Raw genomic sequence first — 17,508 nt, forward strand, 5'->3', positions numbered from 1 at the left:
AAACACGGCGAGTTGAGTTCATGCCAAAGAGCTCAATTTTTGTCTCATCTGACCACAGCACCTTCTCCCAATCACTCTCGGCATCATCCAGGTGTTCACTGGCAAACTTCAGACGGGCCGTCACATGTGCCTTCCGGAGCAGGGGGACCTTGCGGGCACTGCAGGATTGCAATCCGTTATGTCGTAATGTGTTACCAATGGTTTTCGTGGTGACAGTGGTCCCAGCTGCCTTGAGATCATTGACAAGTTCCCCCCTTGTAGTTGTAGGCTGATTTCTAACCTTCCTCATGATCAAGGATACCCCACGAGGTGAGATTTTGCGTGGAGCCCCAGATCTTTGTCGATTGACAGTCATTTTGTACTTCTTCCATTTTCTTACTATGGCACCAACAGTTGTCTCCTTCTCGCCCAGCGTCTTACTGATGGTTTTGTAGCCCATTCCAGCCTTGTGCAGGTGTATGATCTTGTCCCTGACATCCTTAGACAGCTCCTTGCTCTTGGCCATTTTGTAGAGGTTAGAGTCTGACTGATTCACTGAGTCTGTGGACAGGTGTCTTTCATACAGGTGACCATTGCCGACAGCTGTCTGTCATGCAGGTAACGAGTTGATTTGGAGCATCTACCTGGTCTGTAGGGGCCAGATCTCTTACTGGTTGGTGGGGGATCAAATACTTATTTCCCTCTGCAGAATGCAAATAAATTCATATACTTTCCACAATGTGATTTTCCGGATTTAATTTGTGATGTGCTATCTCTCACTGTTACCAATAACCTACCCTTCAATTATGGGCTGCTCATGTCTTTGTCAGTGGGCAAACTTACAAAATCAGCAAGGGATCAAATACTTATTTCCACCACTGTAAATGTTTTTATCTCTAGAATGGAGTGTGGTCTTCCACACCCATCTACCTTAAGGAATGGAAGTGTGGTTTGGAGAAAATGACATACAAGAAAGCAGCCAATGACAAAAAGGTTCATGAAATCTGTGTTCCTTTCTTTTCATTTATAGAGGATAATGCAACAGGCAAGTACTCCTATCTATATTAAAAAGCCACATAGACGGAGGTAAAAGTGTCCTATTAACATCATTATCTGAGGTGAAATTTGTAACTACTTTTGTTAACTGAAGGGTTAAAAATTCGGAACCACTGATGACTCTCTAGGTGCTCCAAAACCAGAATGTATCATACTATGATAGCACTGAATTTGTTTTCAGTTGGAGGTGAAATTAAAGTTGGGGGCTTTATCAGATATTTGACGAGTAGATTAATATTTAAAGGGTCCTTTTACAAAAGCTTAGCATGTACTAACAGAATTAGTGTGCACTAAATGCTGCACATCCTATATTATACCTATGGGCCATTTGGCACTTAGCACACACTACTTGACATGAATGTACGCTAAGCTTTAGTAAAAGGGCTCCCAGTTATTTATTATAGTAAACCCAGTAGATGCAGGACTATATACATATTGTATAAAGTAAATGGGTTTCTCATGTGAATGAGGACCAATGAAAAATGTTCAGTGGAAAAACAAAAAAAAAATTTGCCTTGATCAAAATCAGAGGAGAGAGTTTCTCAACAGGATAATGGACCAATTCCTGTACTGTAGAAATCTTATAAAATACTGCATGCACAAAATCCACAGCATTATTACAAAAAAACTGATATTTAGGGGAACTTTTACTAATGATTATTGCACGTTATCTGCCACAGGGCTCATTTTTTTCTCCTATGGGCCCTCCTGCATATGACGGGCTAATTATTAGTAAAAGACCCCCTTAGTATTACCCAGTCATCTATGGCAAGAAGTCAATGTACATATCACCCCCGTTGTACACTAAAACCACAACTGAAAAAAAAAAAAATGGATGTGTTCCTTAGTGCGAATTTCATTCATTTGCATACCTTAAACATTTTATAGGGCGTTTTACTAAGCTGTGGTAACATTTTTGCCTATATTCCTATGGGCATCTCTAGTGTTTAGCACATGATATTATGTATGTTTGTATGTTAATGCGTTAATCATTTTTTAAGTTAAAACAAGTGTGTAAAACAAAATGAAAACACACCCAAATATCAGGAAAAATTCTGAAAAATCCAAAAATAAAAATCAGAATTTTGCTATAAACATCTCTAATATATGCAAAATGTTCTAAACGTACAGGTTTTAGATTTTAGATTATAAACCTTTTCCAAATCTAAGCTCAAGGCCAGTTCCATTCAGGTGCACGAGTTACTATCTAAAATGTACCTGACTTGCAAGATCACAAAGGGGCCCTTTTTCAAGGCTGTGGTAAGCTAACACTGTGTCTATAGTAAAGCATGGTGATGGCAGCATTATGCTGTGGGGATTTTTTGCAGCTGTAGGAACAGGGAGGCTTCTGATGAGCAAAGAAAAGATTGATAGTGCAAAGTACAGACAGATTCAGGCAGAAAACCTGCTCCAGCCTGCCACAGACCTGAGAATGAGAAGATTTCCTTTTCAGCAGGACGATGGTACAAAACATATAGCAACAGCAACAATGGAGTGGGACTCAGCAAGAAGAAAGCAAATGTCCTTGAGTGGCCCAATCAAAGCCCATACCTCAATTCAAAAGAAAATCGATGACATGATTTGAAGAGTGCAGTGTAAAGACCATCCCTTGGCAACCTAAAAGAACTTCAGTATTCTGACAAGAAGAATGGGCAAAAACTTCATCATCCCACTGCACAAAGATGGTAGATACCTATTCTAAATTACTTCAGTTATTACTGCTGCCAAAGATGCTTACACCAGGTATGAAGTCAAAGGCTGTGAAGACTTAAACTCCTACTTTAATACATTTTTACCTGTATTTTTTAGGCAGCAGAATGTGAAAAATGTACATTGATGCAAAAATTTTTTAGACGGCACCAAGGGGCTCATTTTCAAAGCACTTAGACTTACAGAGTCACGTGGAGGGCATAATCGAACGAAAACGTCTATCTCCATGGGCGTTTATCTCCGAGAACGAGTCCGTGAAAGGGCGGACCAAACCGTATTTTCGAAAAAAATAGACGTCCATGTTTTATTCGACAATTTGTGAGCTGGGCGTTTTTGTTTTTCAGCGATAATGGAAAATGAAAGCGCCCAGCTCAAAAACGAATAAATCCAAGGCATTTGTTCATGGGAGGGGCCAGGATTCGTAGTGCACTGGTCCCCCTCACATGCCAGGACACCAACCGGGCACCCTAGGGGGCACTTTTACAAAAACAAAAAAAAAGGTAAAAGTGCTCCCAGGTGCATAGCACCCTTCCCTTGTGTGTTGAGCCCCCCAAATCCCCCTCAAAACCCACTGCCCACAAGTCATTACTATAGCCCTAAGGGGTGAAGGGGGGCACCTACATGTGGGTACAGTGGGTTTGGGGGGGAGGGACGACTAAGCATTAAGCAGCACAATTGTAACAGGTGGGGGGGGGGGGGATGGGCCTGGGTCCACCTGCCTGAAGTCCACTGCACCCCCTAACAACTGCTCCAGGGACCTGCATACTGCTGCCAGGGAGGTGGGTATGACATTTGAGGGTGAAAATAAAAAGTTGTGAAACATCATTTTTTGTGGTGGGAGGGGGTTAGTGACCACTGGGGAGTCAGGGGAGGTCACCCCCGATTCCCTCTGGTGGTAATCTGGTCATTTAGGGCACTTTTGGGGGCCTTATTCGTGAAAAAACAGGGTCCAGGAAAAGTGCCCTAAATTCTAGCTACATACGCGTACTTTTTTTCCATTATCGGCGAAAGGCGCCCATCTCTGTTTGGGTGATAACCATGCCCCAGTCCCGCCTTCACCACACCTCCGACACGCCCCCGTCAACTTTGTACGCTTCTGCGATGGAGTGCAGTTGAAAACGTCCAAGTTTGGCTTTCGATTATACCGCGTTATTCGTTTTTGTGAGATAAACGTCCATCTCCCGATTTAGGTCGGAACTTGGGCATTTTTCTCGTTCGATTATAAGCAGGATAGTGACCTACATAACTGTGTAAGTCTAAGTGCTTTGAAAATATGCCTCTAAATGTCCCTGTCACAACAACAGCTCTACTGCAGAAGAAAAAGCCTGGTAAAACTGTGCTCAATGTATCTGTACAAAGTCTTCGGTCAATCATTACAAAAAAAAGTTATCCTGCACCACAGAATCACAAATACAACACTCATATGTAACCCGCAAGTCAGGGTCCTGAACGGGATTCTTGGCAAGAATTTTTAATTCTTATGTTTGTCTGGCTCTGTAAATATTATCTAACAACGACATCAATGAGATTCAGACCAGACAAGTTCCTTCTTTGGATGCTTTTTAAATGAACCTGAGAATATATACATTAACTTCCTTTAGTACTGTAATTTTGTTTACCGTTCCAAGGATTCAAACAGTCAGCTCACATGAACTTAGTGCAAATGCACTGTCATATTCTTGTTTTGCTTCTTCTTTTAATTCCTAAGCTTCAATACAATTCAGTCCCCAACCCAGTCTGCACCAGTAAATAAAGTTATCACCTCATTAACACCCAAGTGGCAACTGGCAGCTAGTCATGTTACAGTCAGACACATATTTAGTTTTCTTCTGCTATAAAACAGCAACTTCAGATGGGATCTGCATGCAGAGATTACAGCTCATTAGCAATTCTTCATTTGCCTATCAGAAATGTACAGACATGCACATCACACAAACCATCCTCAGAAATCACCAAAAGGTACTGAATGGTATCAACTTTTCATCATAACGATGTCTCACCATTCCCATGCTCTCTTCCTGAAGAAGTCACCCCTGCCCTTGAACAGGCTTGGAACAACCCTACCAAACTATTTTGTTGACTCTTGTCTTAACCTGTTTTATCTTTGGTGAGTATCCTAATGAGTATCCATATCATCAGTGCAAAATCACAGCTGTTAATCCTAATTCTATTTAGCTATATTCATGCAGTTTAATATCTATTATCCCAAAGCCACAACAACTCATAAAAGCAATACCTACTTCCAGTCCCAAATTAATGCAAATTTTTAAAAGAATTATAAGTATGAAATTTATTGTGCAACAAATCTTGCTATATACATACAAAACGCAGGAACATTTGCTGGAAGATGTTCAGGAACTCTGAAATCTAGAATACGCTGTTCATTATTTAATGAGAATATAAACCCTTAAATATTCAGGGACATTACATATAGGCACATTTTCGAAAGAGATGGACATCCATCTTTCGACATAAATCGAAACTTGGACGTCCATCTCTCAGAAATATCCAAATCAGTATAATGGAAACCCGATTTTGGATGTCCCCAACTGAAGTCCGTTTAAATCTCAGGGGGGTGTATCAGAGACATGGTGAAGGCGGGACTTGGGCGTGCCTAAGACTTGCACGTCTTTGAGCTATAATGGAAAAAGGCAGAAATGTCCATGTCTAACACTTGGACATTTTTACCCAGACGTGTTTTTATTACGAATAAGGCACAAAAGGTGCCCGAAATGACCAGATGACCACTGGAGGGAATCGGGGATGACCTCCCGTTACTCCCCCAGTAGTCACTAACCCCCTCCCACCCTCAAAAAACATCTTTAAAAATATTACGTGCCAGCCTCAGATGTCATACTCAGGTCCACGATAGCACATGCAAGTCCCTGGAGCAGTTTTAGTGCGTGCAGTGCATTTCAGACAGGCAGACCCAGGCCCTTCCCCCCCCCCCCACCTGTTACATTTGTGGAAGAAACAGCAAGCCCTCCAAAACCCACCGCAAACCCACTGTACCCACATATAGGTGCTCCCTTTCACCCGTAAGGGCTATGGTAGTGGTGTACAGTTGGGAGTAGTGGGTTTGGGGAGGGTTTGGGGGGTTCAGCACACAAGGTAAGGGAGCTGTGTACCTGGGAGCAGTTTATGAAGTCCACTGCAGTGCCCCCAAGGGTGCCCGGTTGGTGTCCTGGCATGTCAGGGGGCCCAATGCACTACAAATGCTGGCCCCTCCCAAGTCCAAATGGCTTGGTCGTTTTAGACATGGATGTTTTTGGTTCTAAAAATCGCCAAAAGTCAAAGATGTCCAAGTCTAGGGACGTCCTTGGTATTTTCAAATCGAAAGATGGACGTCCATCTTTTTTCGAAAATACGCTTATCCCCGCCTCCGGATTTGGACATTTTACAAAGACGTCCAAATCCCAACGGACGTTTCTTTCAAAAATGCCCCTCATAGTAACATAGTAGATGATGGCAGATAAAAACCTGTACGGTTCATCCAGTCTACCCATCAAGATAAACTCATTGTATGAGCTACTTTATATGTATACCTGACCTTGATTTGTCCTTGCCATTTTCAGGGCACAGACTGTAGAAGTCTGCCCAGCACTAGCTTTGCTTACCAATTACCGGTGTTGCCACCCAATCTCTGCTAAACTTTTTTTTTTTTTACATTTGTACCCCACGCTTTCTCACTCATGGCAGGCTCAATGTGGCAGGCAATGGAGGGTTAAGTGACTTGCCCAGAGTCACAAGGAGCTGCCTGTGCCGGGAATCGAACTCAGTTCCTCAGTTCCCCAGGACCAAAGTCCACCACCCTAACCACTAGGCCATTCCTTCTGAACAGGATTCCTGTGTGTTTATCCCACACATTTTTGAATTCTGTTACCGTTTTCATCTCCACCACCTCCCATGAGAAGGCATTCCAAGTATCCACCACCCTCTGTATGAAAAGGTACTTCCTGACATTTTCCCTGAGTCTGCCCCCCTTCAGCTCAAGTCATGTCCTCTAGTTCTACCGCCTTCCCGTCTCCAGAAAAGGTTTGTTTGTGAATTAATACCTTTCACATATTTGAACGTCTATATAATATCACCCCTGTTTCTCCTTTCCTCCAGGGTATACATGTTCAGGTCAGTAAGTCTCTCCTTGTACGTCTTGTAACATAAATCCCATACTATTTTTGTAGCTTTTCTTTGCACCACTTCAAGTCTTTTTACATCCTTAGCAAGATACAGCCTCCAAAACTGAAAATACTCCAGGTGGGCCTCACCAATTACTTGTACAGGGGCATCAACACCTCCCTTCATCAAGTGGTTACACCTTTCTCTAACCAGCCAATATAATCTGTTAAACTAAACTAAGGCTGAGAGGGAACACACTGTTAATGAAAGAAGCAAAACAGGCAGATACAAGAGTGCAAAAAATATTACTACATAGAGACTAAAAAGCCAAGTCACTTGAAATGCTATGGGATCAATATAAATTTCAGTACGATATTATAGCACTGTGCATTTATGACAAAAATACACCAAACATTTTTATAGAAGCAATCCTATAAAGAAAAAAGTAACTTTTTTCTTTATAGGATTGCTTCTGAAATACATATGACCATCTCTCATAAGAAGGGATCCTATATATATGACCTAAGGGATCTTTTAGTAAAACTTAGTATGCATTAACATTGTTGTCAAGTGTTACATTTTGCAAAGACCACCTCCCCCACCCCCCCAAACACACACACAAAACAAATGCAGTCCTCAGGTCAGCTCTCTACAGAACATGGAATTTTTTCCAGCTCCTTCATGTGTGCATGTTTATATGTTGCCTCAGTGTCTCTCTAACTTAGAGGAGAGGGGGCCAGGGCTGTTTGAATGGAGCACTACCCACACATTCCATTGATTTGAAAAGAATAAAACCAAGTGTGATAATATATCTAACCACTAGATGTCACTGGCAACAAATTTCAAAGGATGAGTTTTGCAATTTTGCCACAAGATGCCACCGTTGTGCTTCTCCACCACTAAACAGCTGTACACATAGCAACCTGCTGCAAACTACACTCCTGAGGAAATTTTGCAATTGCTGAGCAGAATTCAGCACATGAACTATAAAGCAACATCAGTGCTGCAGAGATGCAGCAGCATTTCACAAATTCAAAAGGCAAAAAAAGAGTAGCAACGTCAGGTGAACGAGCTGCAAAACAAGGAGACTATTGTACCTGTGAGATAAACTCAGAGAACACATGTGGTTGCACAGCCTGTCTCTATTTCCCCCGTTTTTCTGTTCCCAGGGTTCCATTATCAGTGAGAGATAATTTTGGTGTTAAAGAGCTAGCAGGAGAAAGAAGCAGTGTGCTCCACTAAAGCCTAATAGTGGGCATGCTTCCTCTTGGCTTTAAGGTGGAGCAGGATGATTCAGTCTTCTGTGGCCACTTAAAAATGAGATGCAGCTGTTCACCTACTGAATCTTGAGAACAGTCTGAAAAATAAGCTGGTAACTGGGAGAGGGAATGGAGTGGGTGGGGGGACAGCAAGAACAGGAGAATAAAATCTGATGGTCTTCCACGGAGAGGATTGGCAGAGACAGAACAGGGAAATGGGCTGTTGAGTCTGGAGGGGGATAAGTGATAGAGAAAACCTGTGTGTGCATGCATGCTGTGTGTGTGTGGTTGTTTTTTTTTTTTTTTTTTTTTTGGGGGGGGGGGGGGGGGGTTGATCAAGCCAAGGGAAGGAAAGAGATGGTGTGATGGAGGCAGTGAAACAAGGTAAGGATTTATGATGGGGAAATTCTGCACAAAACTTTAAAATGTTCTGCATCTTTGATAATAAAGATTTCTATATTGCAACTTCATCATTTATTACTCAAAAAGAGGGCAAATAAAGCCTGCAAAATTCTAAAATATTAAGCACCCTTTTTACTAAGGTGAGATAGCATTTTTAGCATGCACTAAAAATTAGCACATGCTAATGCTAGAGACACCCACATTCCTATGGATGTATCTAGCATTAGCGTGTGCAAAAAACACTAGCGTGCCTATAGCACAGCTTAGTAAACAGGGCCCTTTTTGTGGAATTTTTAGGTTTTCTTGTTCAAGAGTAAAGTGCACAGCTCAGTTACTAGGTGCCAACACACATATCAACTATTAAGGATGCTATCCAGTTCAGTCACCAATTTCATGGTAGAATCTACAACAAAAATGAAATACACTTTGGAATCACTAAGAGCAGCCAAACAGGGACAGGGCAGTACAGCAGAATGGAGGTAGAGCCTGTAATGTAATATAGCTCTTGTATCCCGCTAACTCCCATAGAACGTGGTTCAAAGCAGGTAACAATTTTTAAAATGATATAACAAAATTAACCCAAATATGTCTTAAACAATAAAGTTTTCAGATTTTTCCAAAAAGAATAATAAGAACCCAAAGAGCGTAGTTCTAATGGAAGAGTTACCAAAAATGAGGAGCTTGATAAATGAAAGAAGCCTCAAGGTAACGCTTGTATCCGACTGCTAAGAAAGAAGGCAGAAACAAGCGAAATGGATCCCTAGTTCCAACAAAACTGTTAACTGTAGGAAATGAAAAAAAAAAATCTAGAATATAAACAGGAACCAAACCATCAAACATTTTTAATATTATACAGGACAATTTAAATATAACACGAACTTGGAATGGGAGCCAATGGACGGAAGTAAGAGCTCAAGAAGCACTATCCAATCTTTTAAGTCTCAATATCAATTTTGCTGCTATACTTTGTAAGATCTGTGATTTTGAATGAAGTTTAATATAACCCCTACATGAAAAACTACATTGGCTCCCGATCAAAGAATGGATTACCTTCAAAATCTGTACTCTAGTGCATAAAATCATCTATGGTGAGACCCCAGGATACATGATAGACCTCATTGACCTTCCAGCCAGAAACACCACAAGATCAACAAGCACATACCTAAACCTACACTACCCAAGCTGCAAAAGAATTAACTAGAAATCAACCTATGCATCCAGCTTCTCCTTTACAAGCACGCAACTATGGAACGCACTACCATACACCTTGAAAACAACTCACGACTATCAAACTTTCAGAAATCACTAAAAACTTACTTATTCAAAAAGGCATACCCTGATAACCCAACTTAAATGACTCGATCTCAAAACTCACTGAAACTAAGACTCAAATTGATCACAACTCAACCCTTCCTCCTTATTCCTTGATGTGTTTATCCTACACGAACCTCAACATTGTCACTCTGTATCTGCTATACTGGAAATGGCGATCGTCACAACAGTTATTATGTAAGCCACATTGAGCCTGCAAATAGGTGGGAAAATGTGGGATACAAATGCAATAAATAAATAATGGATAGATATAAAATATTATAATAGTCAAAATTAGATAATACAGTAGCCTGCACCAAGGTAGCAAAATGATAAGCATGAAAGAAATGATGAATTCAACGTAGCTGACAAAGTTTGAAAAATACAACTTGTGTAATGTGATTTACTTGAGGTTCAAAAGAAAGAGTGGTGCCCAAAATGACACCAAAGATCTTTGACAGAAAGACCTTTAAAGAAAGGCTATCAGAAATTGTTATAGAATCAGGAACAGAATCAATATTTCTATCCAACCAGAGTAGTTTAGTCTTATTGGTGTTCAATTTAAATCCACGGATAAGACTGGAATGATTAAGTTTAGCGATACAAGACATAACCATTGATGAAATGTCACTCCATCCATTCTCAACTGGAATTAGCAAAAACATATTGTCAGAGTAGCATTTTACACCTAGACAAGAAAAATCAAAATCCATCTGGGTCATATAAACATTAAACAGAATGGGTGACAATGGGGAACCCTCTGGGACTCCACATGGTTGATGCCAAGATTCTGAGATAATATCTTTCATTTTGACCCTGTAAGATCTATTAAAAATTCTTTAAATCAATGTAAAACATTATCAGTAATGGCAATGGAATTAAGCTTAAAAAGAAGAATATCATAATCAACTATCAAACTGAAGTAAAATAAGTAGAATACCTCTAAGCTAAAAAAGATCTGGCATCTGAAACGAGAGAGCAAGCAAGACCAACTTTGTACTATGGAAAGATCGAAATCTAAATTGTAATGGACTTAAACAGCTATGTCTATCCAAATAAGAAGTTAATTGAGAAGCTGCAATAGACTCTAAATGTTTAGCCAATAATGGAATGCTGGCCACCGATCTAAAATTAGCTGGAAGCACAGGGACCAAAATTAGACTTCTTAAGAACAGGAGTAAGAATAATTCCGCCGAATTCAATTGGATAGAGGCCCTGTTGTAATAAAGAGTTAACAAAAGATGTAAGTCAATTAATAATTATGGATGGTGGCGATTTCATAAGATAAGATATGAAGGGCAACTCTCTTATAGACAAGAAGAAACAGAGGTTGGATAATAAACCCTTAGCTTCCATAGCACTAACCCAAAAAAAGGCATTCCAGTGCCGGTCAGCAGGAATAGCTAGAGAAGTTTCCAAAGCCTAGATGGAATGATCAACCAGTGGCGTAGCTAGGTGGGACCACAGAGGCCTTCCCCCCAAAAAAAATTTACTCTGGTTGGTTGGTGGGGATCCCCAACCCCCACCAGTTGAAGACTTCGTCCAGTGCTGGTCTGCAGCAGCACCACCGCATTGCCTGCCTTGCTCTCTCGCTCTCTCTTCCTCTGTCAGGCGGCGGTAGAGGGGGGGGCAGCAAGGCAGTGGAGACCAAAATGTGCCCCCCCCCACCTCGAGGTCTGGCTACGGCTCTGCGATCAACTACAGATTGTAAATCAGATGGAACTAAATTCCTAATAATTTATCCTGAAAATAGATAGCCAAACAAGAAAAGGGAAAACATTCTTCATCAACATCTGATAAGGTAATTGGCACTAAAGTCCTAAATAAACCAAAAAGCTGTTTAAAGGCAGAGGATGCACTCTCTCTAAGGGGCCCTTTTACAAAGGCGCACCAAAAAGTGGTCCGTGCTAGTGTGGGCCTGTGTATTGGACGCACACTGGGCCATTTCTCCACCGCATCTGGAAAAAAGGGGTTTTCTTTTTGGGCCGGGAAATGGAAGTGCAGCAAAATGAAAACCAGTGTGCATCTATTTACGGCCTGAGCCCTTAACAACACCCACTGACTTAGCGGTAAGGACCCACTGACTTACCGGTAAGGGCTCACGCATTACCTGAGTGGTAACCGCCCAGCACATGCCAACTGCTGATTACCACTGGGAACGCCCCCGCAGTAGAAAATTATTTTCTAACAGGTTTTCGGCGTGCGCCAAACTCTGAATCACCGCCAGGCGCAAGCGCTAGCCGGGCAGTAATGCTGCTTTGACATGTGCTGCACGCGCATAGACCCTTATGCGACTTTGTAAAATGGCCCCTAAGTGAGGAAAAGTCATTTCTTTTCACCTGGTAGGAAAAGCATGTGAAGCATCCCTCACTGAATTATTTCCAACCCCTATATATGTACGTGTGTGTGGCTGTGTTTATAAGCAGGGGCGTATTTACGGGGGGCCACGGGGGGCCTGGTCCCCCGCAAATTTTGTCTGGGCCCCTGGTTTGGCTAGCGGGAGTCTCCAACCCCTGCCAGCCGAAGCCTTCTTCAGCGCCGGCCGCATTCGCTGCCTGCTCCCTGCTCAGCAATGGTATTTGTTTGTAAGGGAAGCGAGGCGAAGCAGTGAGAGGGGACGAGGAGGCAAGGCTAGGTGGTGGGGGGCGGTAGGGCAGCACTCAAAATGTGCCCCCAACCTCGGACTCTGGCCCCATCCCACCGTGAGGTCTGGCTATGCCCCTGTTTATGAGTGCACATTTTTGTATATATTTGTGATGGCTATCTGTGTGTCAGTGACCAGGAGATGAGAGGGGAGGAATGAGCAGCTGGAAATGGTGCAATTTCTTAACCTCTCAGAGTCAGTATGCTGCAACTGCTGGAATTACTTCTCTCATAAAAATGCACTGGGTCATTTTTTAGGATGGCTTAATTTCTCCAAAACTTCCATTCCAGTCTGGTCCATTTTTAAACCTGATGTGTCTTTTCACTGCTATTTTCCTCCATGCCAAATCGGGTCTCATTTCAATAAATTCTCAGTTATTTTGCACTTAGGCAGACAGACATAAGGGATTGGAAAAAAATGTCTAATTTCTTTCCAACATTTCATTGGGTTGGAAATTCTTGAGGTGATTGGATTCCATTGGCCATTAAAAGAAAATCACACAGTGCAGAGAAAAAAAAAAGAAAAAAACGTAAAACTATCTAGAATGGAGGGCTGTGGAGTTGGTACACCAAACCTATGACTCCTCTATTTTTCTACTGTCTGATATTAGGCTTTAAACTCAGAACAAAATGTGTGTATGTATGTAGATAGATAGATAGAGAGAGAGAGAGAGAGAGAGAATAAAATGATATATGGCAAATGTATTATAATGTTATAAGTTTTTATTTTGAAGCTTAAGTTGGAGCACATATTTACTAGGGCTGTCCATCGATTAAAACTTTTAATCGTGGGGTTGATCACTTGATCCTAAACATTCATCCAAGAACTTTGATTCCATCTCCTCCTATCTCCCTCTCCTCCCTTGCCTTCTCTCACCTGGCACTATGTCCTCCCTTCCCTCCATCCATGATTACCATTTTTTTTTTTGCTTTTTTTTTTTCTCTCCTCTCTTCTATGGGCATCATCTCCCTTCTTTGATTCTTCCATCCCTATTTCTAGCATCTTTCTCTCTCTTCCTTTTTTTTTTCTCCTGGCACCTCTTCTTTCTTCTCTGGCACATCTCTCTAGCACCCCATTAGCCTGCATCTCTGGCTCTTCTCTTTCTCCTGCTGTGGACCCTCCTCCTCTGCATCTCTGGCTCTTCTCCTTTCTCCCGCTGTCACCTCTTCCTCGAACCTCTTTCTGCTGCCGCTGCCACTCCTCCCCCGCATCCCTGGCTCTTCTCTTTCTCCCGCTATTGCCCCCTCCTCCTCTGCATCTCTGGCTCTTCTCCTTTCTCCCGCTGTCACCTCTTCCTGCTGCCGCTGCCACCCCTCCCCCATATCGCTCGCTCTTCATCTCTTTCTCCCGCCGTTGCCCCTTCCTCCCCGCATCTCTGGCTCTTCTCTTTCTGCTGCCTCCGCCCACTCCCTCCCAGTGCAGTCCGTATCTTTCTCCCTTTTTCTCTGCTGGCAGTGCGAACTCTCCAGCAGCCCCCACTCCTCTGCAACTCCATCTCCCTGCTCCTCATAGCCGCTGTAGTGAAAGCATACTGCTGTGTCGCCGGTGCCAAAGCCTCTCTGTAACAGGAAGTTCCTGTTTCAGAGAGAGGCTTGGAGTCGGGTGACACGCAGTGTGAATTGAGTGCAGTGGCCATGAGAAGCATGGAGAAGCTGCTGCAGAGGAGAGAAGAAAGAAGTGCAGCCAGAGCAACGCTGGATGTTTACAGGTGAGGGAGAGAGAGGCGTTAACTTGCATTAAAAATTGTAACATGCGATAAACATTTTACGTGTTGATTGCATTTATTAACGCAATGTACAGCCCTGATATTTACCAACGGCAACTCCACTGCCTTGCTAAATGTGAGCAAGCTTTTGTTTTTTTAACTCAAAGATTTATGGAAAAGCGCGTTGGAATCATGCTTTCAAATTATTAATCATTTATTCTTTTCAGGGCTGCGTTTCAATTAAAATTGAAGAGCACTTTTCAAAAACTCACTCAGTCCATTTTTTTGTAAGTTTTGAGCTATGCGATTAATTTCATTCATCAAGGCAAGATTCATTTACTGAATCTTATTCCTGCGTCAAAAGTCATTTTAAATAAAATTAATCGCATAGCTCAAAACTTACAAAAAATAGACTGAGTTTTGGAAAAGCGCTCTCAATTTTTTAATCGGGGTTAATCACACAATTAAACATATTTTATTTATTTCCCACTGCAGCTCCTTGTGACTCTAGGTAAGTTTACTTAACCCTCCATTGCCCCTGGTACAAAATAAGTGCCTGTATATCATATGTAAACCATTTGTATTGTAACCACAGAAAGGTGATCTATCTAATCCTAACCCCCTTCACTTCCTTAAAGGACTGATAATCCCTCCCTCTCACCCTCAAATCACCATCTGTCCCTTTCCTCCCTCTTCTCTTCCCTAGGGGTCCATTCTCTCTCATCATCCCTTCCTCCCCTCCACCTCCTTCAGTAGCAACACAAACTTGGTGATGAGCAGCACCAAGCTCTTTTCATGGCTACTGGAGCTCACCACTTCAGCCATAGCTTCCACTAGTGGCCTCTCCAGTCCTGCTTGCAGGTCTGTAGCTCGCTTCCCTCCCTCCACCATCTATCCCCCTTCCCCACCAGTCTAACTTAAAGGTGATCTTCTGTTGATCCCCAGGACAGGTCAAAGGGAAAGCTTCGGTCCAAGCTGCAGGCAGCGTATGTACAATGAGGTCATTGCCAGGGACCAACAGAAGACCACCTTTAAGGTAAACCAGTGCGGAGGGAGGGGGTAATGTTGAATCGCGGGTGGGGAGAAAACATGCCAGATTATGTTGAGGACAGGGGTTGGGAGTGGAAAAGAGCAAAAGAGGTGTTTGGAGGAGACACTGCAACATGACTGATTATTTTAACCATGATTAATAACTTAAAGGTCCTATTACCAAATGATGGTAAAAGGTGGCCTGTGGTGGCTTCAGTGTGTAGGACTGCCGTGCACCAAGGCCAACTTTTACTACTGTGGGTAAAAGGTCAGTAAATGGCTGTGCACCAACAAAACAGATTGGCATGTAGCCATTTGCTGGGGGAGCCTATAGGAGGCAGCGAGGGCTCCGGTACTGCCTGATTATCGCCAGGCACGCCCCTGATGCTAGAAAATAAAAGAAACTCATTCCTAGCGTTGAACTACTGCCAGGCTCCTGAGCAATCCCGACAGTAGGGCCAATTTCCTGTGTGCAAACCTGGCAATAGCCCTACCGCTGGGTAGTAAAAGGGTCCCATAATGCATTAATTGCAGCGTTAACTGTGATTAACTTGCAACACCAATTTGTATTCTTTCCAACCCAACAGAATGCTGAAAAGAAGCTGTACATAATGTGCAGTTACCGCTTTATTCAAAACAATCCTCCCCTCTAAGATGCACCCAAAAACAAAACAGAAAATTCCTTGAGCCCTGATCTTCATGCACTCCCCTCCTTAGTAATTTTTCATAGTAGAAACACACACAATTTTTCTGTTATCACTGTGTTAAGTTACACAAATGAAATCTAAGCCTTGCTTTAAAAATGCACCTAAGTTTCTAAGTACTAGTATGTTTATATTCATGGACATAATTAGTGAACTTGTGACTCAAGTATCCTAGATGGCAATCTTGAAATACAGCCACCTACTGAAAATGAATAAAGTTGCATTCATTCCTGTACTCACAAACTATTAATGCTACATGACTGGGTTTGATAGTACCTGAGTATCCCCAAACTAGGGTGCTTTTCACACACTACACACATTTAATCACGTTTTTTCTTATAGGAAAATTCCTTATTCAGCAGAACCCTTACCCACACACTGTTCTTGTATCCTGCAAATGAAGAGGACTGAATTTATATAAAACATTTACAGGGTTAGCATTACAGAACTGAATTCAAATCTATTGCCAATCAAGGGGAAAGGGGGTGTGCTCAGGCCCAGGGAGAAAGATATTTGGGGCAAACTAGCAACCTCTGCCAAAGGCTGCAGTGAGGGTGCAACTTGGACAACAAAGCACTGGGGCCAGCAAGAGTTCCTTTGAACCATTACAGCACATCATTTGGGGTGGGTGATAGTTAAAAGATAAAGGGTGAAAATAAAGCAATACAAATTACTGTGAATTAATGTAATGACCATAAAAAATTAGTAAATATGAAATTCAGTGCAAAAAACACACATAAAATACTGCAGAGGTATTAAAACCTTCTAAGTGGTGATGCGCTAGCCATGGCATCTAGCTCTTTGAAACTTGTTGCTAGCCCAATATTTCCCAACAAATTTAATACTAGCGCTAAAATGTTAAATTACAGAACTAATTCAGTTCTAGAATCTGGCACGTTCACAACTAGCTCTTTGTGGAGCATGCTCGCATTCTTGAGGTGTCTCTGGAGGTCCCTCGGCCAGAGATGCTTTGCAAAAGTAGTCCTTGCATCGCAGCACGTTTTCCTTAGCCCTTACCTAGTAACAGTTATAGGTTGCAGAGTATACACTGTTGATTGCACAATTAAAACCAATCAAACAAAACCTGAACTCGTAAAATCCGTCCACATCTCAGTGATGGTCCTCCAGCCTTTGCCTCATGCCTGCTATATACCCTGTAGCATGCACAACTGATAATAGACAATTAAAATCACTCTACACCGAACTTAAAAACAGTTAAGAGGGGGGGAGGGAAGGGGGAGATTAGCACTAGTTCAAAGTGTCCACTTGGATCCCGAGCACAGCACAAATCTGAACGGATCCTACCGGGCTCTGGTGCATGGGGCCGGGGGACTCGGGCAGGCTCCCGGCTGCTACACAGCAGCGGAAGACAGGAGCTCGGACAAAGGCAAGAGCGCGCGCGCCCAGGCTCCCGGGCACCGGCGAGGAAGAGGAGGAGGAGGAGGAGCAGCAGCGGCACGGGGCGCCCCCACCACTGCCTTTCGCTGCTTTTCTTACAAGATCGCTGCTGGGTCCCCCCCCCTTCCTGCCCAAACAAAGGCCAACTCAACACATTCCTCCCACAGCAGCTCCTGACATGCACGGCTCTTCAAT

The 17,508-nt window shown here is 42.7% G+C and overlaps 1 protein-coding gene across 1 annotated transcript in view; it reads right to left on the bottom strand.

Moving 5' to 3' along the window:
• Positions 1 to 17,296, bottom strand: part of LOC115471576 (myb/SANT-like DNA-binding domain-containing protein 3) — a 53,661-nt gene extending 36,365 nt beyond the window's left edge. Inside the window, exon 1 of the mRNA XM_030205251.1 lies at positions 17,221 to 17,296. The gene's annotated coding sequence lies outside the window, so the exon portion shown is untranslated. The remainder of the gene's footprint in view (positions 1 to 17,220) is intronic.
• Between the last annotated feature and the right edge of the window lie 212 nt (positions 17,297 to 17,508).

This window comes from Microcaecilia unicolor, chromosome 1 (assembly GCF_901765095.1).
Source record: "Microcaecilia unicolor chromosome 1, aMicUni1.1, whole genome shotgun sequence".
NCBI lineage: Eukaryota > Metazoa > Chordata > Amphibia > Gymnophiona > Siphonopidae > Microcaecilia > Microcaecilia unicolor.